Source organism: Hemitrygon akajei, chromosome 27 (assembly GCF_048418815.1).
Source record: "Hemitrygon akajei chromosome 27, sHemAka1.3, whole genome shotgun sequence".
Classification (NCBI taxonomy): domain Eukaryota; kingdom Metazoa; phylum Chordata; class Chondrichthyes; order Myliobatiformes; family Dasyatidae; genus Hemitrygon; species Hemitrygon akajei.
This window is the reverse complement of record NC_133150.1, coordinates 36,897,924-36,923,744: the sequence shown is the minus strand read 5'-3', so window position 1 is coordinate 36,923,744 and position 25,821 is coordinate 36,897,924. Positions and strand designations below refer to the sequence as shown.

Here is a 25,821-nt window from a genome sequence, read left to right as displayed (position 1 = left end):
GTTTGAACTTTTCCCTGTTTGCTCTTTCTTTTTCACTTCATGAAATCCCTTAGGATCTTCTCCTTTGTTAACTGCAAGTTGTTACAGTGTTGGTTCCTGTTAGTCAAATGTTTTCTGGCATCTCAACCATGTCAGTGAACTACAGTGTGGTCAGACTATTCTGACCTGACACTTGTAAAGTTTATCATCCATTATCCATGACATCTGACAGGCTGAAGATGTGAAGCAGGAACTTTGTCTATTCTTCCCCAAATTTACAGCTTCTGACTTGCCATTCTAGCTGAGCTTGTCTTGCTCATGCCTGAAATCAAAGCAGGATGGAAATAAAGACCAGTGGAAATAGTTTCAACAGAAGGGAACTGTGCATATGGTTAAAAAATAAAATAATTACAGGTTGGGTCAGAGAGCTGGCATGAACATGATGGGTACAATGGTCTTATTCTGTGCAGTATGTAATGTTCTACTGATGGTGTGGCCTAAAGCTAGGACATTATATGACATTTTACAGAGCAAAAGGGAAAGCTGGAGGAGTTTATGGAGAAGAATGTTGAGTTGAGGTTGAATATCCTGCCATCAATGTTGGACAGAGATATAAGGAGGGGAGATAAAGAAAATCAAGAACAGGAAAGTTCCATCATGAGCACAACCTTCTCTGCCATCTTCAAGGTGCTGTGGCTCAAGTAAGTGGCATCCATCATCAAAGATCTTCACCATCTGGGACTTGCCTTCTTCATCTTACAACCATCAGGGAGTAAGGACAAGAGTCTGAAGACCCACACTCAATGCTTCTTCCCCTCATCCATCAGATTTCTGAACTGTCCATAAATTCATGAACTCTACCCCATCATTCATCTTTTGCCCTATTTATTTGTTTTTTGGGTGGCGCGGTGGAGGTTTGTCTCTACCAAAAGAGGTGTAATGTGCTCCTTTCCTCCACTAGCCTGCAGGTCACCCTTGGGCAAGGTGCTTAGCCCCCCAGTCAGGGTCGTGTGAAGCCATGGGAACAGGTGGTGGATGGTCATATGAGCAGCTGGTACATAAAACTAGTCCTGGTTTATTACCACTGACGCCAGGCAGACAATCTCTGAGAAGTATTGATAATGACTGGGGTTACCTGTCTTCTAAAGACACTGTCCAGAAGAGGGCAATGGCAAAGTACTTCTGTCGAAAAATTTATCAAGAACAATCATGGTCATGGAAAGACTACGACTGCCCACGTCATATGACATGGCACACAATGAACAAACAATTTATTTTATAATTTATTATAATTTAATGTTTTCAAATGTACTGCTGTACACAGAACAACAAATGCCACAACACACACAAAATGCTGGAGGAACTCAGCAGGTCAGGCATCATCTAAGGAAATGAATTTCAGGCCAAGACCATTCATCACAACATACAGTACGTCCGTGATAATAAACCTGATTCTGATTTCCCTTTAGTAAGGAGCGGGTGAAGTTGTGTTGGGAATAAACATGATATAAGTAAGCCATTATGTGTGAGGAAAATATTTATGTATTCTTGTCTGACTGATGGACTTTGTGCTGGGACAGTGTGATAATATTTGCTAAGATGTTCTGGAGTTATGCAATATAGCAAATATTAATTTCAACTGCAACTAGCCTTCAGATCTGAAGGTGGACTGTAGATTGAGTTTAAAATGCAGCTCAGAACAATGGTCTTCCTGGAGCTGCAAACTGGGGTTGGTTTCAAACCAGGAAACATGCATTCAGCTGAGATGTCTGCACATGGATGAATGTAGCTCAGAAAGAGAGCTGATTAACACGCTGGAGCATAGATCTAGGTGTTTGAAATTTTGTGCAACACAAAGGAATCATTATGAATGCATTGTAACTATAGAAATTGTCCTGTTGTTACCTTTGTTCTTTAACATATTGCGCCAGGAGACCACGACTTCTAAGAGTGTCTCCAGTATGATGCCTGCTTGTTTTGCTGAGGAAAGACTTCTATATCCACCAGCTTCAGTGTCCCTCCGGTGACTTTGTTCACTGCCACAGCGATATTCACAAATGCACCCAATTGCTTAGCGAGTCTGTGCCTGCACAATTCTAACAGTGTAGCTCCTCCAGCTGTGTCCCCTAACAACAGGCTCCACATATGGTGCCTTCTGCCATATGCAGTAATTAGCTTTGATTTTTCCCTTTTGTTTCACGGCTCGATTTCCTAAACCTATCACAAAATTTAATCCAATTTCAGATGTAACAGAAAAACAAATAATTTAAAACACAAGTTAAATTAACAAATTTTACAGGGCATTAACTTATCAAGCAGCTGTTCATATAAATAATTTGATAGTCGATATAAGGTACTTTAGAAAGGGATGTTCTTTTTGTAGAATGTAGGACTAATCTTGTAAGAACTTATATGATGTTAATTTTTGATCTTGATTGTTTAATGGACAGTATAGCACCAGCTATTTTGAGTATCATACATCAAAATCCATCATCCCTGTCAGACAATGTGAATTAATACTTATGCCACTCTTTCTCATTTTGATTTCCTCTCAGCTTTCTTATCATTCTGTATTTTGGGAATTCATCATTTTTAAGAAATACTGTTCTCGATCTTTATTCTACTGCATTGTTCCTTACACTTTACATACTTTTTTTCTGTCTTTTCATTGATCTCTCAATATTTTCATTAAGGAATTATTAACAATGTAATATAATTTAATAAAAGATAACAAGGAAAAATAGTGACAGCTGAATTATAACTTCATGAATAATGAATACTAATATTTGCTCAGTTGATAGAACTCTTGCCTTTGAGTAAGAAGACTACAAGTTCAAGTTTACTCCAGAGACTTAAGGCTGAAAGAAAGTTGGCTGACTCTGCCAATATCATATTGAGGGAGGTGCTATCTTTAGAATGAGGCATGAAAGCTCTCTAAAGTGGCCTTGCGGATCCTCACAGAAAGTTTTCAAGGGAAAGCTGAAGAGTTAGTCTTATTATCTGTTCAATATGTATTTCTTAATCAACATCAAAGTTCAAAGTACATTTATTATCTAGGTATGGATGCATTTTGCAACCTTGAGATTTGTCTCCTTACAGGTAGTCACAAAACAAAGGAACTTTAAAAGAACCCATTTTAAAGAGAAGAAGTCCGACAAACACCCAAACACAGTTGCGAAGCCAGGCATCACTGCAGCTGGAGCAGGCCACAGCTTTAGTTCAGTGCCGAGCTGAGTAAATGCTGCGGGGCAGCGAGCAGAACCAGCCTCACCTCACCTCCAGTTTCAACACCCTGACCTTTTCAATCTGGCCCGGTGCTTGAGTCGTCCAAACATCAGGTCATTCCTCGCTCATGGAATGTTCTGAGGCCTGAACCCCGCTGCCAGGATTCAGCCTGTACCCGACCTTTTCAATTCAGCTTGGCTCTTAAATCGATCAGACGTCGGGACTTTTCTCCCTCTTGGGGACATCATGACTTTGATTCAACCCTGTCCCCTCCTTTGCTTGCCTCAACCATACCTTCCCTGTGCCTCCGCTCACCTCAGCATTCCTCAACTATTTCTCACCTGTGATTCTGCCTCTGCCACTGCTCACATTGTTAGCATTGATTGTTCTTAATAAAGTGATATTAATGAGGGATTTTGTAGTTTTCTTTGTTTTGGTTTTTGCTACTGATAAGTAATCCTGGGCATCACCAGCGCCATCTCAACCCAGACAAAGACAATTTATTTCTCTGTCACCATTTCATTTGTGGGAATCTGGGCAAAGTGATTTTCTATGGTGGAAGAGAAACTATTCTTCATTGTAAAGTGCTTTAGGATGTCCTGAGGCCAAGAGATGATGTAAAGATCAAAGATTCGCTTTATTTGTCACATATACATTGAAATATGCAGTGAAATGCATCATTGGCATCAACGACCAACAGAGTTAGAACTTGTGCTGGGGGCAGCCCACAGCTGCCGCTCTCTCTGGCGCTAACGTAGCATGCCCACAACTCACTAAGCCTAACCCTAACAGCACGCCCATGGAATATGGGAGGATGTAGTTACAGGAGGAACGTACAAACATTTTACAGACAGCAGTGGAAATTGATTGGTGATCGCTGGTACTTTAGGGTGACGCACTAACCACTAAGGTACAGTCCCATTCCTGCAAATTCCCATATCCTTGACTCACTCATTCTTCTCCACGATCTCCTCCCTTGATCCACAACTTCCAATCATGATTTTCCACATCTTAACCAATACCTTGATCCTTCCAGTTCTTTTCAAAATAGATAGATAGATAGATACTTTATTCATCCCCATGGGGAAATTCAACTTTTTTTCCAATGTCCCATACACTTGTTGTAGCAAAACTAATTACATACAATACTTAACTCAGTAAAAAATATGATAGACCTTCCCTCTTGCCCACGATCTAAGAGGCCTGAGTGCCACAAATAGTACCCACAGCTATGGATCTCACAAGATTTGAGAACATAGAACATTGTGCCAATATCTTATCCTACTCTAAGATCAATCTAACCCTTACCTCCGATATAGCCCTCCATTTTGCTATCATTTACAGTGTGCGCCTATCTAAGAGTTTTTGACAACTTTTTAACATACTTGCCTCTATCGCCACTTCTGGTAGACCATTCCATGCACCCACCACTCTCTGTGTAAAGGAACTTACCTCTGAAATGTTTCTGGCTCCGGGAACCACAGATACACCATCCTTTTAGACATGCTTGTGAACTTGAGCAGTCAGTTTACTGGGATACTGCCTCTTTCCAAGGAAGTTTGTAATACTTTGTTGGGTTTCCATAGATGGAACGTGTTCAGCAAATGCGATCTCCCATTGCTCATTTTGTCAAAATTCAACTGCTACAAGTAATTCAATAGTATTTTTTCCCTAAATTTGCCATTAATTAGAATGAAACATTTGGGAAGTCAATAATCTATTTGCTTTCCAGTGTAAATAAGTGTATACTTTGGAACACTGGAAGATCCCCTGTTATTTTGCTATCATTGCTACTCTATAGATCTGTTGAGTATGCCCACAAGAAAATTAATCTCAGGGTTGTATATGGTGACATATATGTTTGATAATAAAATATACTTTGTACTTTGTATTAATTGTGTCTCACTCTGGCAATAAAGTGGGAATTTAACTGATTTTAAAGTTTAGTTATAATTCTCTTGGTTTCCAGCCAGATGAATATATTTGCAACTATCAAGGAGAAAAAATGATGGCCAGCAGGTAATACATGATCATGTTGGATTAGGGTGTAGAATTGTTATTTTTCTTGTACTTTTAACTTTTCTATGCTTGCTTGTATTATAATATAATCACGTATACACATGTGATTGTTCAGTAAAATTTTCTAGCAATTACGGTATAGTTGCTTTCGTATTTTTCTAGAAACTTCTTAGTTTTCAATAGCAGCTGTAATGACATTTAAATGTGGCTAATCTACCTATTATCATGGGACTTTGTGTTATTTCTAGTATGAGATGACCACGGCTGCTCTTTCCTTTGTCCTTTCTTTGTTCTCTCATCATGTTTTTCTTTGCTTTCGTAACACTTAAGAGAATTCCTAGCAATATGCTTTGTGCCTGCCTCATTTTGAACTTCTGAAGAACCCAGGCTGCAATCCAACAACGGTAAGGAATTGAAATATGTAGCTGTAGTGCCGATGTTGGAAAGAGTCAAAATAGTAAGTTCAATTTTCAAGCTTTTAGATATCTGGATATCTCAAAAAGTCCAAGTGCCATATGTGGTACTAGGTTACAAAAAAATACAACTAACCACTCAGCCTGCCAAACCTGTTCCACTTCAGAATCTCATCATGGCTGACCTTCTCTTCAACATTTACTTACCTCTTCATTCCCCCACCCTCTTTGCCTTATGTTATTTTGATCAAATCTCCACAGCCTTTTGAGAAGATAAATTCTAGTTTTACATTATCTGTTCAGTGAAAAATATTTTGATCATCTACAGCCTTTTGAGAAGAAGGTGAAGTCTGGTTTTATACTACCTGTTCAGTGCAAAATATTTTGATTGAGTATCCACAGCCTTTTCAGAAGGTGAATTCTAGTTTTATATTACCTGTTCTGTGAAAAATATTTTGATCAAATACCCACAAACTTTTGAAAAGGTGAAGTCTATTTTTATACTACCTGTTCTGTAAAAATATTTTCATCAAATATCCACTGACTTCTGAGAATGTGGACTCCAGCTTTAGACTACCTGTGCCATGGAAATAAATCCTAAATCCACTTCATGTTGGTTCAGTGATTTAATGATTCCATTTAACATCAGAGAATGCATACAGTATACAACCTGAAATTCTTATTCTCCACAGACATCCATGAAACAGAAAAACCCCAAAGAATGGATAACAGGAAACAGGCAAGAACCTCAAAGCCCCCTCACCCCTCCCATGGACAAGCAGCAGCAAAGGCATCAACCCTCCCCTCTCTGCCCTTCCACTGCCCCCACTTATTCTAGCAGGAAGTATCTGCTCTCCCGCCACCCACCATGTAAGCAACAGTAAAGCTCCCAAAGAGAGACCTTGATCTACAATTCATCAAAACCACTGTTCACCAAACAGATCGACATCCACCAAAGCTGAGAGAGGTATCACTCCTCTCTAATTCTAACATCTCCAATTTGTTTGCTTTCTCCTTCAGTTTTTCCTGCATCGATCCCATTGAATTGAATGAGAGAGAAAGAGAGTGATAGATGAAGAAAGGGAATACCTTTCATTATCCTGCACACTCAATGATCACTCCTCAGTTTTCTCCAGTCAGGAAGATGCAAAAAAGGCTATGCAACCTGCTCTCATAATTTTATTTCCCAATTCTAGGAGAAATCTTCTCTACAAGAAACACTCCCAAAAGCACAATTCTCCACGAGGGCCCACTGGTCATAATCTCAGTAGTGATGTATTACAGATTTTGCTTTTAAATCTTATACCCTTGCAATAAAAGCCAGCTTTGAATTAACAATATTGAACAAATTGAATATAAAAAACCCGGTACATCTTTGTACTGTGGGAGGAAACCGGAGCACGATGGGAAAACCTACATATTCCTCGGAGAGGACATACAGAGACTCCTTACAGATGATGCTGGAATTAAACTCCGAACTCTGCTGCCCCAAGCTGTAATAGTGTCATAGCACTATGCTACTGTGGTGCTACACGTGTGTCAAAATCATTTTGATATTCCAGAGCTTCTAACTTTTCACTGTTTAAAATAACTAGTTTCTCTCTCTCATATTGAAAATGGATGGCCGCACAGCTTGAAATCTATCAAAAATAATTTTCCCTTTCACTTACTCTATGTTTCTTTGTAACCCTTTCCTCTCACCTGACCAGCTTAGTACTTCTTCCAACCAAGGGCATTCACCGGCCTTTAAATCTGCCCTCAGCATGAGCTTGCCATAGAGTAAGTTCAGTGATCTCCAGGGATAAGGGATTTCCCACGTGAGGAGCATGACACAGAATCACACAGAATGAAAACAGGCCCTAAACACGGGAGTTTCTGTAAATCCAGAGCAACACACACAAAATGCTGGAGGAACTCAACGGGTCAGGCAGCATCTATGGAGAAGAATAAACAGCTGATGTCTTGAGCTGAGAACTTCCATCGGGACTGGAAAGGAAGGGGGATGAAGCTGGAATAAGGTGGTGAATGGAGGGGAAGGAGTACAATCTGGTAGGTAATAGCTGATACCGGGTGAGTGGGGTGGTGGAACAGTGGGTGGGTGGGAGAAAGAGACATGTCAAATTTCTTTAATCTCTTGAAGAGATAAAGGAGTTGGTGAGCTTTCTTCGCCATAACATCAATGTGGTTGGACCAGGACAGGCTACTGGAAATGTTCACACCTAGGAACTTGAACCTCTTAACCCTCTCAACCTCAAAACTATTGATGGAGGCAGGAGCATGTGCAACTCCCTTCTTCCTGAAGTCCATGACCAGCCCCTTTATTCTGTTGAGAGTGTGGGAAAGGTTATCGTCATGACAACATGTCACTAAGCTCCCTATCTCCTTCCTGTACACTGATTGAACTTCCTTAGCAATACGGCCCACTACTGTCCGCTATTGTCTGAATGCCAGTAAAATGAGTTAGAACAGAATATGATTGCACAGTCTTGAGTGTATAGGGAGCTGAGGCTGCAGCCTTGTGGAGCACCAGTGTTTAGAATAATTGTGATGGTGGTGTTGCTGCCTATTTTCACTGATTGTGGTCTGTGGATTGCATATTAATATGCAGAATCTACTGTTTCACTGAAAGCTCCTATGAAATTACCTAATTCCATGTGATAGGCACAGTTGGACTATGTATTATATTTACCAGTTAGTTGGCTTTGGTAGAAGCAGTATTGCTGGAATAACATTTCTACTCAAATGACAAAATTATGCAAAGAGATTGCATAGCCAAGAGCTGCATTTCTTAGAATCTTTGACATTTGAGAGATGATTTGATTGGTTTTCAAGATATGGAGATAAATTGAGAGACAGAGGGAAAATATTTTAGCTGATTGGTGGGTTGAGAGGATAAGATCAAAACATCAGAGCCAGTTCTTCAGGAGTGAAACTGCTAAGAATTTTTCATGTACAGGATGGTAAAAATTTGCAATTTTCTTCCGCAAACTTAGTGAGTCCTAGGTAAATAAGAATTTTTAAAAATTGATAGCATGGTGGTGTAGTGGTTAGCACAATGCTTTACATCTCCAAGTTTGATTTCTGCTGCTGTCTGTAAGGAGATTCTATGTTCTCCCCATCAATGTATGGGTTTCCTCGAGGTGCTCTGGTTTTCTCCCACATTCCAAAAATGTACGGGTTAGGGTCGAAGGGCTGAATGGCCTACTTCTGCACCTATTTTCTATGTTTCTATGTTAGTGAATTGAGGGCATGCTATTTTGGCACTGGAGGCATGGCAATACTCGCGATTGCTCAGCACAATCCTTACTGATTTAGGTTTGACACAGATAATGTATTTTACTGTGTGTTTCAGTGTATATGTGACAAGTAAAGCTAATCTGAATAGATTCCTGTAAACCTAAAGTATTAAGGGATATGGAGAAATGCATACACACACAACATAAATAATCTTGGTGCAGTTCCACAGACGGGAGGGGCTGAATAATCTATTGCTATCATTGTTCGTTAAATCCGGTTAAGTAAGTAATTTTCCTTCTGTAACTGCTAATGCTGTCATGCCTGAACATTACAGAATGATGCATATGCTCTTTCGATGAACTGGGCGGAATCAAGCTCCAGTCCTTGCTCGTCTCTTCACATAAACAGATCACTTGGCTCTCACTGAAACAAATGCAGGGACTAGAAATTCATTCACACCCAAAAAGAAGAGCTGTACCTCTGAAAATCAGAGTGTAGTGCAATTTTCCACACATTTCCTGACGTCTTTGCATCTTTGGGGAAGATTTGCCTCCTAGGTTTTCAACTCGACTCTGACTTTTATTTTAGTGCAAACCACCCACAAAATTATTTCAACAGTGGTACAGCATGCAAAATTCATCAGCAATGAGATTTTAAAATGCACAGATCTGAAAACTAACAGATCTTATTTTCCTGCAGAACAAACAAGTCTTGTAAATCCTGCTTCAGCTGGGTCATACTATTTAAAGAATTGAGATTTCAGGCCGAGACCCTTCATCAGTTAAAGGTCTTTGCCCAAAATGTCCACTGTTTATACCTCTCCATAGATGCTGCCTGACCTGCTGAGTTCCTCCAGCATTTTGTATGTAATGCTCTGGATTTCCAGCATCTGCAGAATCTCTAGTGCTTACTTAAAGAATCAGCGCTCAGCCACATTTTTTTGTCCTTGTACAGATCTGTAAGCATCTGTGACTTCAAATACATACACTATTTATGTCTTAACTGCCTTTCCTATACGATCAGGGTCATAGTCAATCTCAGCTTCTTAGCCTGAGGATCATTGCTGGCTGCTACGCTGATTTCTGTCACGTCTCACAGTTGTTGCTTGTTGTTGCATGAGTGAGGTCACCCAAATACCACTTTCAAGGAGAGATGTGTACTTCTACTGCAGACCCGAGAAGCAGGCACAAACAGTTGCATCTGACCTTGCGATGGAACATGCGCCTGAAAGAAACTTTCCTGGTAACATTCCACCAGGTGGGCCAACCTCTAACCCTAGAGAGCCTATGTGGCCCCTTTAACAAAGAATACATCCTGAGGAAACTTTCCTTCACCATCTGTCCCAGTCCCTTTGATCTGTACACAGCCCTCTCCCAAACCTGGAAAAGAAATACTGCAGGGAAAACGTTTGGCAAAGCTCCTCCCCAACTGCCTCGCGCTGGCTAAAGAGCTGCTCTCCAAATCACAGTGTGATTCCATCCACCAGACACAATACTGACTCCACAACATCCTTCAACTCAGCTAGTCGAGAGGCATTGTGGAACATCTTTCTCGAGTTTGGCAGCCACTGAAATTCTTCTTCGTTTTACATCCACTATGTGAGGCATTCAATCTGTATTCTAGACCAAGAGTTCCACATTCCACCCAATCTCAGTGAAAATCCCATCACGTAAGACTGCAACATTTTTCAGTCTTTCTAGGTGCAATACTGAAACTCAGACCCAACAAGCAGCCATCGGGATTGGAGCTGACTGGTTGGACAAATGGGAAACTATTCCACTTATGTTGTCCTCACTTCAAGACCAAAGGTCATTCCAGTTTTGGCCATCGAATTCTCCCCATCATTGAAGGCATCTACAAGGGGCGCTGCCACAAGAAAGCAGCATCCATCATCAAGGATCCCCACCATCCAGGCCATGCTCTCTTCTCACTGCTGCCAGCGGGAAGGAGGTACAAGAGCCTTAGGTCCCACACTACCATGTTCAAAACCAGTTATTCCCTTCAACCAACCAGGCTCCTAAACCAACTTGGACAGCTTTACTCACCTCCACTTTGAACTGATTCTGCAAGCTACAGATTCACTTTACACACAACGGACTCACTTTTCAAGATTGTTAAGTTCCAGTATTACTTACTTATTTACAGTTTTGATTTGCAGTTTGTCTTCTTTTTGAACATTGGCTGTTTGTCAGTTCTTACGTGTAGTTTTTCATTAATTCAATTGCATTTCTCAGTTCTACAGTAAATGGCCACAAGGAAATGCATCTCAGGGTTGTATATGCAGACATATATATACTTTGACAATAAATTTACTTTAAATTTTAATCCATTTAGAATCAGGAGAGATAGAGATGGAACAGGAGGGCTAACGAGGCAAGGACATGGCAAAGACAAGACGTGAGGGGAGTGTAAATTATGGATGGGTAGTGCAATAAAATGGACGAGGTCAATGAAGAGGCATTCCAGAGGTAGGACAGAACTATCAAAATGAATTAATAAATTGGTTTATTATTGTCACAGGTACCAAGGTACACTGAAAAATAATGTCTTGTATCTCATTTTTACAGATCGTTACATTACAGCAATGCAAAGATAAGCTTTATTTCTCACATGTACATTGAAATACAATATACAGTGAACTGCATCGTTTGCATCAATGCAGTCCGAGGGGTTTTGTGGAGCAGTCCGCAAGTGTTGCTGTGCATCTGACGCCAACATAAGACGGTCACAGCTTACTAACTTCAACAGGCATGTCTTTAGAATGTGGGAGGAAACCGCAGCATCTGGGAGAAACACACAGTCATGACAAGTCAAGTCAAGTCAACTTTTATTGTCATTTCGACCATAACTGCTGGTAGAGTACATAGTAAAAATGAGACAACATTTTTCAGGACCATGGTGTTATATGACACTATACAAAAACTAGACCGAACTACGTAATAAAAAAAAACACAACACAGAGAAAGCTACACAGACTACAGACCTACATTGGACTGCATGAAGTGCACAAAAACAGTGCAGGCATTACAATAAATAATAAACAGGACAGTAGGGCAAAGACAAGGTACAAACACCTTACAGACAGAACCTGAAAAGCATTACGCTAACCACTACGCTACCACACCGCATGGAGGTAGAACAAGGTAAAACAATAACAGATTACAGAAAAAAGTTATATTTATAGAGAAAGTGAAGTGCATGAGGATAAGGTGTAAGGGCATAATGAAGTAGAAATTCAAAATTTAAAGTAAATTTATTATTAAAGTACATAAATGTCACCATATACAACACTGAGATTCATTTTCCTGCGGGCGTACTCAGCAAATCTATAGAATGGTAACTGTATCAGGATCAATGAAAGATCAACGAGAATGTGGTAGATAACAACTCTGCAAATGTGAATATAAAGAAGTAGCAATAATGAGAACATGAAATAACAAGATAAAGAGTCCTTCAAGTGAGATCATTGGTTGTTGGGACATCTCAATTGATAGGTAAGTGAGTGTAGTCATCTCTTATATGTTCAAAAGCCTGACGGTTGTGGGGTAGCAACTGTTCTTTGAACCTGATGTCATGAGTCCTGAGGCTCCAATACCTTCTACCTGATGGCAGCAATGTGAAAAGAGCACGGCCTGGGTGGTGAGGATCTTTGATGATGGATGCTGCTTTTCTATGGTAATGTTTCATGTAGATGTACTCAATGGCTTGGAGGGTTTTAACCGTGATATACTGGGCCGAATCCACTACCTTTTGTAGAATTTACCATTCAAAAGTATTGGTGTTCCCATACCAGGTCATGATGCAGCCTGTCAACGCACTTTCCATTTTGAACATACGGGGGAACCATTCAGTAGTCTAATAACAGCAAGATAGAAGCCGTCTTTGAGCCTGGTAGGATGGTTGAGTTCATGTTCTGATATTCTTGTGGCTAAAGAAAGCAAAAGCAAATCCTTCAAGTAGGAAAAGATGCCTCCAAAGTACAAAGCAGAGTAAAATTGAATAAAACATTTACATTTCTTGAGAAGTTGCCACCTGGTTTTGTTTGAGGCTCAACATTACGATGAATGGTCATTCCAACGCCCACTTGCTGGATGCTGATTGGCATTCTGAATTTCAAGGCGTGATAAAAATTGAACAATTCTGTCATAAAATCAAATAATCTTACACCGGAGGTCCTTTGGAACATTCCTGAAGCTGTCACAAATCCCGTATAAAAATGAGCTTAAAAGGTACAAATAAATATTTAAATAGATATGGAAAAAAGCATTGACAGCTAATTTCTATTATATTGCTTTTAGTTATCTATCTTGTCAAATTAGATGCATATTTCATAGTTTTTTTAGATTGCAATATATTTTTATAAATTCTTTGTTGAATTGATGGGATGCAATGTCTTTCTAAAAGGTGTAATCTGCAGAGAGACATCTAAACGCACTCTGACACCATCTGCTATTAAACCAAAATTTTGACTGTAAATTATTAGGTGTTCAGATTTAAAAAAAACAAAGAGAATATTAAATTTCATTCCATTTACACTTAAAACGCTGGTTGAGTGGATCATTGGGAGTTGGGGGAGGGTGGATAGAGCTGAAATTTGAAGCAGTTAGTTTGCGAGCATCAGGGCAATTAATTGCATTCTAACATTCTAAAGCACTCTTCATAGTACAGTATGCACAAGGAAATTCAGAGTTCAAAGTAAGTTTACTATCAAAGTACAGCTGTGTCACCATTTCCTTGCAGGCATTTATAGTAGATACAAAGAAATACTATACAAAATTGAAAAACTACACACAAGAGCTGACAAACAACCAATGTGCTAATTAAGACAAAAAGTGCAAATACAATAATAAATAAATAAATGCTATCGCGAATACAAATTGTAAAAGTGAGCCTGTAGATTGTGGAATCAGTTCAGTGTCGGAGTGAGTGAAGTTATTCACGCTGGTTCAGAGGCCTGCTGGTTGTAAGGTAATAAATATTCCTGACGTTGGCGGCGTGGGACCTAAGGTTCCTGTGCCTCCTTCCTGAAGGCAGCAGTGAGAAGAGAGCATAACCTGGGTGGTAGGAAGGCTGTTGATGATGGAAGCTGCTTTGCTGTGGTAGTGCTCCTTGTAGATGTTGGTGGGGCTGGCTTTTCCTGTGATGGACTGGGCTGTATCCACTACTTTTTTTAGAGGGAGATTTCATTTTACAACCAGAAACTCCAAAGCCTCACCATTGGTCGCATGATTATTGATATGGCCCCCTTTCTCTCTAACCCCACTCGCTTCACTTCCTACTTAAGTGGTCTCTTTGTTACTCGCATGTATGATTTTCAACTGTGAGACAAATAAGCATTTCCTCCATTCTGCAAATAAATGTGTTGAAAGAAGTTGAAAATGGCATCAATTTATTTAATGTCTCTGTAATTTTCCTCAGCATAATTCTAAACATTAGTCTTCAATTCCTGAAGAACTCAAGCATTTTGATGATCCTACATTGTGGTGGTGTCTCATTGTGTTGTCCAGTGTCGAGTAGTCTGTGGAGGAATGGCAAGGGTAACTGGGGGATTGAGGCTGGGTGAGATCAGGGTCTCTGTTATTGCACAGTACAGAAACCTGTTATCCATCCGCAATAATGTTTTGATTCGAATATAACCAGCACGGAGTACGGGAGCCTTTTGAAAGTTGTGAGCAAGACGGGGAGGAGGTGAGAAGAATAAATTAAAGATCGTTCCTTTTTGGGTGAAGCAGAGAGAATAAGCAAAGGGAAAAGAAGATGGGAGAAACTCAGAGAAAAGCATTGGCTAGCAGCAAGGTGAGGTTGAATGAGAAGATTAGGAGGGGCAAAAAATTACAGAGTAACATGAAAAGGAATCAAGGGATATTTAATTTTTTCAATAAGATCTGCACTTCAGTGTCCTGCATCATGAATAAATAGTACATTTCATCACCATACAGGCTCTTCAACTCACAATGTCGTTCCGATCTTTTAATGTACTGTAAGATCATTCTAACTGTTCCCTCGTGTCTCTCTCATCCATATACTTCTCTAAGAGTTTCCTAAATGTTCCTAATGTATCTAACTCTACCACCACCCCTGGCAGGACGTGCCATGCGCCCACCAGTCTCTGTGTTAAATAAGAACCTCTGACACCCCCCAAATGTCTCTGGTTGTCAAAGATAAATCACTCATTCTTCTTCTCCTGCTTGACTGGACACGGCATCAAAGGTTACGGCGAGAAGGCTGGGGAGTGGGGCTGAGGCGGGGAATATAAGGTCAGCCACGATTGAGTGGCAGAGCAGACTCGATGGGCCAAATGGACTAATTCTGCTCCTATGTCTTAAGGTCTTTAAGATTCTTCTTAAAGTTCAATTGTGTGACCAACATTTGATCAGCTGTTCTTATACTGTCTCAAGTACTGGGGTTAGAAGTTCGTCACAACATGATGAGCCAAAAGGATTGTTCTGTGCAGTACTGTAAGATCATAAGATATAGGAGCAGAATTAGGCCATTCAGCCCAGCGAACCTACTCTATCATTCCATCATGGCTGATTTATTATTCTCCTCAATCCCATTCCCACTCCCCATAATGTTTGATGCTCTAACTAATCAAGAACCACCTTAAATATACTCTTCTTCAGGACTCTATAACACTGTTGGGCAGGAAATATGAGAGCTTGAAAGCAAGTACTACCAGGCTTCTACCCTGCTGTTATAAAACTATTAAATTAGTTCCTAGCACAATAAGATGCAGTCTTGACCTTATAATTTATCTCGTAATAGTTCCCTGAGGTGGAATCTCATGTGGATAGGGTGGTGAAGGAAGCTTTTGCTGTGCATGCCTTTATAAATCAGAGCATTGAATATAGGAGTTGGGATGTAATGTTAAAATTGTACAAGGCATTGGTGAGGCCAAATTTGGAGTATTGTGTACAGTTCTGGTCACTGAATTATAGGAAAGATGCCAACAAAATAGAGAGAGTACAGAGGAGATTTACCAGAATGTTACCTGGGTTTCAGGACCTATGTTACAGAAAAAGGTTGAACAAGTTAGGTCTTTATTCTTTGGAGCGTAGAAGGTTGAGGGGGGACTTGATAGAGGCATTTAAAATTATGAGGGGTATAGACAGAGCTGACGTGGATAGGCTTTTTCCATTGAGAGTAGGGGAGTTTCAAACAAGAGGACATGAGTTGAGAGTTAGAGGGCAAAAGTTTAGGAGTAGCATGAGGGGGAACTTCTTTACTCAGAGAGTGGTAGCTGTGTGGAATGAGCTTCCAGTAGAAGTGGTAGAGGCAGGTTCGATATTGTCATTTAAAAAAAATTGGATAGGTATATGGACAGGAAAGGAATGGAGGGTTATGGGCTGAGTGCAGGTCGGAGGGACTAGGTGAGAGTTAAGCGTTCGGCATGGACTAGAAGGGCCGAGATGGCCTGTTTCTGGGCTGTAATTGTTATATGGTTATGATCTGGCACTTTATTGTTTAGCTGCATTGCACTTTCCCTGTAGAAATTTATTCTGCATTGTTATTGTTTTACCTTGTCCCACCTCAGTGCACTGTGTAATGATTTGATCTGTGTGAACAGTATGCAAGACAAAATTTTCACTGTACTTCGGAACATCTGACAATAATAAACCAATTCCAATTCCAATTCTGGAAGCCTGGGCAAACTGCTGTGTTAAAGATGCCACACAAATGCAGACTATTTTAATTGGCCATGGACTTGATAATAAACTCCAGTATGTGGCATTATCTATAAGGATTACATCTCAAATGACCAGCAAGGCTATAGAATATATACTCCAGTAATACTGTTAAGAGAACAGTCTGTATTCAGTATTTTGATAGAATCTTATTACAGATAGCAGTAAATTAGGATGCAATTAAATTGGAACTAACTTAGTTGTAAGATCATAGAATCTCGTCACCATCATGCTGATGTGTCAACAGTTGCTCCCAATATCCCAGATGATGGCAAGGAGGTAGACATGAGTGAGATGGATTGGCTGGTTGAGTGGTGTCAGAACAATAACCTTGCACTCAACGTCAGTAAGACCAAGGAATGATTGTAGACCTCAGGAAGGGGAAGTCGAGGGTACACACACCAGTCCAACGAGGGGGTCAGCACTGAAAAGTGTGAGCGGTTTCAAGTTCCTGGGTATCAACCTCTCTGAAGGTCTGTCCTAGGACCAATATATTGATGCAATCAAGAAGAAGGCACGTCAAAGGCTGCGCTCCATTAGGAGTTTGAGGAGATTTGGTATGTCACCAAAGACTCCAGCAAATTTCTAAGGATGTAGAATGGGAAGCTTTCTAATTGGCTGCATCATCATCTGATATGGAGGGGCCAATGCCACAGGATCAGAAAAAAGCTGCAGAGGGTTGTAAACTCTGCCAGCTTCATCATGGTCACTAGCCTCCATACCATCAAGGACATCTTCAAAAGGCAATGCCGCAAAAAAGTGGCATCCATCATTAAGGACCCCTGTCACTTAGGACATGCTCTATTAGAGGGAATGTACAAGAGCCTGAAGAAACACAGTCAATGTTTTGGGAACAGCTCCTTCCTCTCTGCCATCAGATTTCTTAACAGACAATGAACAAAGCCATCAACACTACCTCACTATATTTAATCTCTTTTGCACTATTTATTTCATTTTTTCTATGCCTGTATTTCATTTGTAATTTATTGTATTTCTTTATATATTGCTGCCACAAACAACAAATTTTACAACATATGTCAGTGATATTGAACCTGATTCTGAAGCTTTATTTCTCAGCTTGTAAAAGATTTTGTCTGCTGAATTTGTGAATCAAGACAGTTAAATATCCTATGAAATAGTAGCATTAATGCATTCTTAAGAAATCCCTGTGCTTATTGCTTTGAAATTGATCATCCATGTGGTCTGGATGAGTTACCATTGTATCAACAACCAATGAAATTTCACAAAAGCTCCTTAATTATTTTAATGAGGCTATCATTCTGCTTGATTTTTTTTCTCTGAAGAAATAAATCCATGGTCATCCAGACAATGAAAAATTGGGTTGTAAAGATGAATGAATGAGAGAGAGCTGGGTCAAAGAGGTACTTTTTAAATTACTGTGCCAATGAGCTCTTCACACATATGGACAAGGGAGCTGGATTTAATGAGATAGCTCTTAGTGAAGTAAAATCTAGGTTATATTTACAAACTCAAGAGATTCGGAGAGCAGAGCTTAGTCAAGATGGTGCTAAATGGCTACTCCTTTGCAAGACTCCGTCATGATGAAGGGTCTCAGCCCGAAACGTTGACTGCTCCTTTCAACGGATGCTGCCCAATCTGCTGAGTTCATCCAGCTTGTTTGTACCTGTTTATTTGACCACAGCATTTGCAGTGTACTTTGTGTTTACTCCTTTGCTTGCATCTTCAGAAACAGCTCTATTTCTATCTTTAATATCTCTATTTTTCCCTTTCAGGGTTCTTTTGAAGACTCTGATCTGGAGTCACACACTGACTTTGGTTCTTTTCTGGGAACGGGACCCGCTCTCGAGATTTCATGACTGGCTGTTATCCGACATGTCAAAGGTGCGGCCTAAGAGTTCGGCTCACCTTTGGAGGCCTAAGATCTCAGTGCTCTGGAGATGGGTGGATCGAAGGTCGATGTCCCGACAGACCGGTGTGTCATGGGAGCTGGAAGATCTTTGGCTGTGTGCGTAGAGACCTGAGATCTTCGGGCACAGAGCTCAGAAAAAGCGATGCAACAGACTTTTAACATCATAAACCAGCAAGATGTTTGTTATGTCTCCCCTCTCACTGTGAAACGGAGACATCTCTTTCTCCCTTATTAGAGAGAGAATGAACTTGGTGAACGTGAAATCATTGGGTTACTGAAAGTCTGTGTCTTTGCTGATGCTTTGCTCACACTTGAGTGCTTGGTGATGAGTGCCAATGATATTTTTTTGCCGGTGGGGGGGACTGTGCTTGCTGCTGCTAACACGCAGGAGGGAGGGGAGCTGGGGGGGGCATTGGGGTTCTATCATTTAACTGTCATTCATTCTTTGGGGGCACTCCTCTGTTTTTGCGAATGGTTGCAAAGAAAAAGCATTTCAGGATGTATATTGTATACCTTTCTCTGATGTTAAATGTACCTTTGAAACCTTTGATTTTGCAGATGCTGGAAACCAGAGTAACACAAACAAAATGCAAGAGGAACACAGCAGGTCAGGCAGCCTCTATAGAGAGGAATAAACAGTTGACGTTTTGGGTCAAGACTCACATTGAGCCCTGACAAAGGGCCTGGGCCTGAAATGTCAACAGTTCATGCCTCTCCACAGATGCTGCCTGACCTGCTGAGTTCTTCCAGCATTTTGTGTGTATTACTCTGAGCGACATTTGCAGTTCTGTGTCGTATGTTTCTGGAAGGAAAGAAAGAGGTCTAAAAGCACTTGTATCGCCATTTGGCGGAGCCAAGTTTACTCTGTAGTAACAGTAAAACATTGTACTCCCTACATTGGTGTTTGGTTCCAAATGCTAGAACTGGAGTTCAGTCTGGAGTTATTTTTGTTTTAAGGGCTATGACTGAGGATATATTTCTTTGGGCATGTCCAAGCAGATATGATAACAAGGTTTCATAAATCTAGCTGTGCACCCAGGACTGTAATGCTTCAAGTTATGCTGGGGACTAAAAAAAGAGATGGAGGGAGACTCAATTTTATGTTACTGGGAATGACGTGGAGATGTAGAAAAGGCTGAGAAAATCAGCTTTTTAACTACACTAGTATGGTAAATGGTAGACCAGCTGTGAAAGAGATGGAATCAAGATTCAAGATAATTGATCATTGAAACATACAGAATAATGTGTCTTTTGCATTAGCAACCAACACATCTGATGCATTGCCACACATTCTAGCACCAACACCACAATGCCTGGCAGGACAATGCAGAATACAACAAAAGATAGAGATTTGAAAGTGCACTTATATGTCACAAATAGGGGGAACAGGGTTGGAAGGACCTCTATCCTAAAACTAACACAGAAGGGGCCAAACATAAACCTCTAGAGGAACCCAGCAAGTCAGGCAGCATCTGTGGAGGTAAAGGGACGGTCAACACTTCAGGTCGAGACCATTCATCTGATCTGTTTCACATGAAGGGCCGTAACCCAAGGAGTCAATTATCCATTTCCCTCTACAGATGCTGCCTGACAGGGTTTGTTACTCCAGGTGTCAGCATCTGCAGCCCCTTGTGCCTAAGGAACCAAAGGGATTGGATAGGGTTGTTCAGCTGTTAGGAAATAGACCTTCTCAGTGATCAAGACACAGGAAGACAGCACCAGTGAACAACACGACCGAGGGCGACATTCCCCAGATAGTTCACAAAGTTTAAGTCTTCCACTTCTATTACTGTACATCTTTTTTCATTAAAATATGGTTCTGCTACTGTTGGAGCCAGTAATCTACATTTTGGTGGTGTGCTTTTGGGTTGATTGAGCTATCTGCTGCTTTGCTGTCTCTGAGGATGTTCAGTGAGGTTTCAGGCGAAGTATGCGGCCTCAAGGCTAAGAAGCCTGGAGGTTGGGCGTGATCTCAGCATCGATGGAGATTGAAATCATCGAGAAGCGAGTGGAAGGTGAGTGGGTGTTCAACGCCGTCTACCAGCCTCTTGCTCACTGTTGCCGGAGAACGGTGTCTGTGTGTGATAGTCTCTCTTTCCCTCTCCATCTCTCTCGATGCTGCCGGAGGATTGTGCCAGTGTTCTGGGTCTCGGGCGATGTTTAATCAGTGCAGTTGGTGGATGGGACTCGGTAGTTCACATTATCATCTGCTTCTGGTCCCTGGTTGCTCCTTTGGACGATTTTGACTGGGCCGGCCTGCAGGATGGTGAGCGACAGAGTGCTAGATTGATCTCAACTGAACTGAACTGATGCTGGGGGAACTCAGCAGGCCAGGCAGCATCTATGGAAAAAAATTAAAGTCGACGTTTTGGGTGGAAACTCTTTGGCATGACGGGAGAAAAAAAGCTGAGGAGTATATTTGAAAGGTGGGGGAGGGGAGAGAGAAACGCCAGGAGAAAGGTGAAACTTGGAGGGGGAGGGATGAAGCTAAGAGCCAGGAAGTTGATTGGTGAAATAGAAGGCCATGGAAGAAAGAAAAAAAGGGAGGGGGAGAGCACCAGAGGGAGGCAATGGGTGGGCAAGGAGATAACATGAGAGAGGGCAAGGGGATGGGAAATGGTGAAGGGGGGAGGCATTATTGGAAGTTTGAGAAATTGAAGTTCATGTCATCAGGTTAGAGGCTACCCTAATGGAATATAAGGTGTTGTTCCTCCAATCTAAGTGTGGCCTTATGCTGACAGTGGAGGAAGCCATGGATGGACTTATTGGAATGGGAATGGGAAGCAGAATTAAAATAGGTGGCCTCTGGGAGATCCCGCTCGTTCTGGCGGATGGAGCGTAGAGGCTCAGCGAAGCGGTCTCCCAATCTACGTCGGGTCTCACCGATTTACAAGAGGTAAATATACCAGGACTCTTTCATTTCTGTGTTTTACATTCTGTGTGCCTTGCTCTTCCTTTTGCATGATTTGTGCTTTTGCACTTGGTGGTGGTGAGGTACAGGGAGATGGTGTTTGAAGTTTCTCTTTGAACAGGTTCCAGGGTTTTCTTTGCTTCGTGGCTGTCTATGGTAAGATGAATCACAGTGTTACACATCACATACATACTTTAATAATACGTGTATTTTGAACTTTTAGGATGCAATTCAAGGGAGTTGACAGGTTCATAGGATGGTCACGAATCTGGCTGGGACAGCTTCTACGAAGGCCAGAAGCACAGAGAAGACAGAAGGGAGGTGAATGTACATATTACACTTCCCGTGACAGACAGCACTACAAAACAAGCAGGTAGTCGGAGAATGAAACTACATTCATAATCTGTTTGTTCTCCGGTTCGTTAAAATGAGTCCACTGACTCCACACATACTATGCGCACTGCTGTCAGCGAACAAGGGATGACATAACAAACAAGCTCGGCAACAGAGGTCCTTGAAATGCATCACGCTAACAGCTCACTATCCACGCTTTCCTGCAAGAGGCAAATTAAAAATGATTTGTTTCGGGATCTCAGTGGGAGTTCATAATCAAGTTGATAGACGGTGTAATTCCTTCCTGTTTTAATTACAGTCAAGAGGGATTAATGTACTCTTTACACCCGACCTGAGCCACTGGTCACTTGGGTTGCATTGACTACTTTTTAACTAGAGCACATCAACTGTTCACGCAGGTGCAGGTGTGATGCTTGATTAAACTGGGCAGTTTTGACTCATTGGGATGCCGCACTCGATGGTGCTTGATTAACGTGGTTTGAGCAGAGAATTGCCGCACTCACTGCCGAGATAAACATTGTGGCAATGGGACTGTCTAGCCCAGGGAGCGACCTTTCAGAATCAGAACCGTCATTAATTTCACTGACATGTCTGGAAATCTGTTGTTTTGTGGCAGCACTATAGTGCAATACATAAAAACAAGCAATTGTATACATTATAATAAGGAACACAAGCAACAACACACACTAAGTGGGGGAACACTCAGCAAGTCTTTTCCTATTGCCACACTGATTCTCCACTCAGACTTGGATCACACGGACAACAGCAATACCTATGTTAATCTGCTGTTCACTGATTACAGCTCAATGTTCAACACTATCATACACTCAGTTCTAATCAACAAGCTCCAAAACCTGGGGCCTCTGTACCTCCCTCTGCAGCTGGATCCTTGACTTCCTCACAAGGTGACCACTGTCTGTGGCGACGAGAAATAATATTTCATCCCCGCTGATAATCGACACTGATACACCTCAAGGATGCGTAGTTAGCCCTCTGCTCTTGATGCACCATCAATAACTCACTCTGAGACGTAAAGGTGAGATATCGGCTTTTATTGACTGGAAGAAGGAACAAGCAGTGGTTGACCACCATACTACATACTGGAGACAGAGAGGCCGGGCTCAGGCCTCAATCGCCTTTATACAGGGGTCTGTGGGAGGAGCCACAGGAGCAGTCAGCAGGGGTCTGTGGGAGGAGCCACAGGAGCAGTCAGGAGGGGTCTGTGGGAGGAGCCACGGGAGCAGTCAGCAGGGGTCTGTGGGAGGAGCCACAGGAGCAGTCAGCAGGGGGTCTGTGGGAGGAGCCACAGGAGCAGTCAGCAGGGGTCTGTGGGAGGAGCCACAGGAGCAGTCAGCAGGGGTCTGTGGGAGGAGCCACAGGAGCAGTCAGCAGGGGGTCTGTGGGAGGGGCCACAGGAGCAGTCAGCAGGGGTCTGTGGGAGGGGCCACAGGAGCAGTCAGCAGGGGGTCAGTGGGAGGGGCCACAGGAGCTGTCAGCAGGGGGTCTGTGGGAGGAGGAGCCACAGGAGCAGTCAGCAGGGGGTCAGTGGGAGGAGCCACAGGAGCAGTCAGCAGGGGTCAGTGGGAGGAGCCACAGGAGCAGTCAGCGGGGGTCTGTGGGAGGAGCCACAGGAGCAGTCAGCGGGGGTCTGTGGGAGGAGCCACAGGAGCAGTCAGCGGGGGTCTGTGGGAGGAGCCACAGGAGCAGTCAGCAGTGGGTCTGTGGGAGGAGCCACAGGAGCAGTCAGCAGGGGGGTCTGTGGGAGGAGCCACAGGAGCAGTCAGCGGGGGTCTGTGGGAGGAGCCACAGGAGCAGTGGGTCTGTGGGAGGAGCCACAGGAGCAGTCAGCAAGGGTCTGTGGGAGGAGCCACAGGAGCAGTCAGCAGGGGTCTGTGGGAGGAGTCACAGGAGCAGTCAGCGGGGGGTCTGTGGGAGGGGCCACAGGAGCAGTCAGCGGGGGGTCTGTGGGAGGGGCCACAGGAGCAGTCAGCAGGGGTCTGTGGGAGGAGCCACAGGAGCAGTCAGCAGGGGTCTGTGGGAGGGGCCACAGGAGCAGTCAGCAGGGGTCTGTGGGAGGAGCCACAGGAGCAGTCAGCAGGGGTCTGTGGGAGGGGCCACAGGAGCAGTCAGCGGGGGGTCTGTGGGAGGGGCCACAGGAGCAGTCAGCAGGGGTCTGTGGGAGGAGCCACAGGAGCAGTCAGCAGGGGGTCTGTGGGAGGAGCCACAGGAGCAGTCAGCAGGGGGTCTGTGGGAGGAGCCACAGGAGCTGTCATCGGGGGTCTGTGGGAGGAGCCACAGGAGCAGTCAGCGGGGGTCAGTGGGAGGAGCCACAGGAGCTGTCAGCAGGGGTTTGTGGGAGGAGCCACAGGAGCTGTCATCGGGGGTCTGTGGGAGGAGCCACAGGAGCAGTCAGCGGGGGGTCTGTGGGAGGAGCCACAGGAGCAGTCAGCGGGGGGGTCTGTGGGAGGAGCCACAGGAGCAGTCAGCAGGGGTCTGTGGGAGGAGCCACAGGAGCAGTCAGCGGGGGGTCTGTGGGAGGAGCCACAGGAGCAGTCAGCAGGGGTCTGTGGGAGGAGCCACAGGAGCAGTCAGCAGGGGTCTGTGGGAGGAGACACAGGAGCAGTCAGCAGGGGGTCTGTGGGAGGAGCCACAGGAGCAGTCAGCAGGGGTCTGTGGGAGGAGCCACAGGAGCAGTCAGCAGGGGTCTGTGGGAGGAGTCAGCAGGGGTCAGTGGGAGGAGCCACAAGAGCAGTCAGCAGGGGGTCTGTGGGAGGAGCCACAGGAGCAGTGGGTCTGTGGGAGGAGCCACAGGAGCAGTCAGCAGGGGTCTGTGGGAGGGGCCACAGGAGCAGTCAGCGGGGGGTCTGTGGGAGGAGTCAGCAGGGGTCTGTGGGAGGAGCCACAGGAGCAGGGGGTCTGTGGGAGGAGCCACAGGAGCAGTCAGCAGGGGTCTGTGGGAGGAGCCACAGGAGCAGTCAGCAGGGGGTCTGTGGGAGGAGCCACAGGAGCAGTCAGCAGGGGTCTGTGGGAGGAGCCACAGGAGCAGTCAGCGGGGGGTCTGTGGGAGGAGCCACAGGAGCAGTCAGCAGGGGGGGGGGGTCTGTGGGAGGAGCCACAGGAGCAGTCAGCAGGGGTCTGTGGGAGGAGCCACAGGAGCAGTCAGCAGGGGGTCAGTGGGAGGAGCCACAGGAGCAGTCAGCAGGGGTCTGTGGGAGGAGCCACAGGAGCAGTCAGCAGGGGTCTGTGGGAGGAGACACAGGAGCAGTCAGCAGGGGGTCTGTGGGAGGAGCCACAGGAGCAGTCAGCAGGGGTCTGTGGGAGGAGACACAGGAGCAGTGGGTCTGTGGGAGGAGACACAGGAGCAGTCAGCAGGGGTCTGTGGGAGGAGACACAGGAGCAGTCAGCAGGGGTCAGTGGGAGGAGCCACAGGAGCAGTCAGCAGGGGGTCTGTGGGAGGAGCCACAGGAGCTGTCAGCGGGGGGTCTGTGGGAGGAGCCACAGGAGCAGTCAGCGGGGGGTCTGTGGGAGGAGCCACAGGAGCAGTCAGCAGGGGGTCTGTGGGAGGAGCCACAGGAGCTGTCAGCGGGGGGGTCTGTGGGAGGAGCCACAGGAGCAGTCAGCGGGGGGGTCTGTGGGAGGAGCCACAGTAGCAGTCAGCGGGGGTCTGTGGGAGGAGCCACAGGAGCAGTCAGCGGGGGTCTGTGGGAGGAGCCACAGGAGCAGTCAGCAGGGGTCTGTGGGAGGAGCCACGGGAGCAGTCAGCAGGGGTCTGTGGGAGGGGCCACAGGAGCAGTCAGCAGGGGGTCTGTGGGAGGAGCCACAGGAGCAGTCAGCAGGGGTCTGTGGGAGGAGCCACAGGAGCAGTCAGCAGGGGGTCTGTGGGAGGAGCCACAGGAGCAGTCAGCGGGGGGTCTGTGGGAGGGGCCACAGGAGCAGTCAGCAGGGGTCTGTGGGAGGAGCCACAGGAGCAGTCAGCGGGGGGTCTGTGGGAGGGGCCACAGGAGCAGTCAGCAGGGGGTCTGTGGGAGGAGCCACAGGAGCAGTCAGCGGGGGTCTGTGGGAGGAGCCACAGGAGCAGTCAGCAGGGGGTCTGTGGGAGGAGCCACA

General features: G+C 44.2%; 1 protein-coding gene across 2 annotated transcripts in view; it reads right to left on the bottom strand.

The window, feature by feature from the left end:
- The window catches only part of LOC140717257 (leucine-rich repeat neuronal protein 2-like), a 333,158-nt gene that overhangs the window by 50,567 nt on the left and 256,770 nt on the right, over positions 1 to 25,821 (bottom strand). The gene's annotated exons all lie outside the window — the stretch shown is intronic.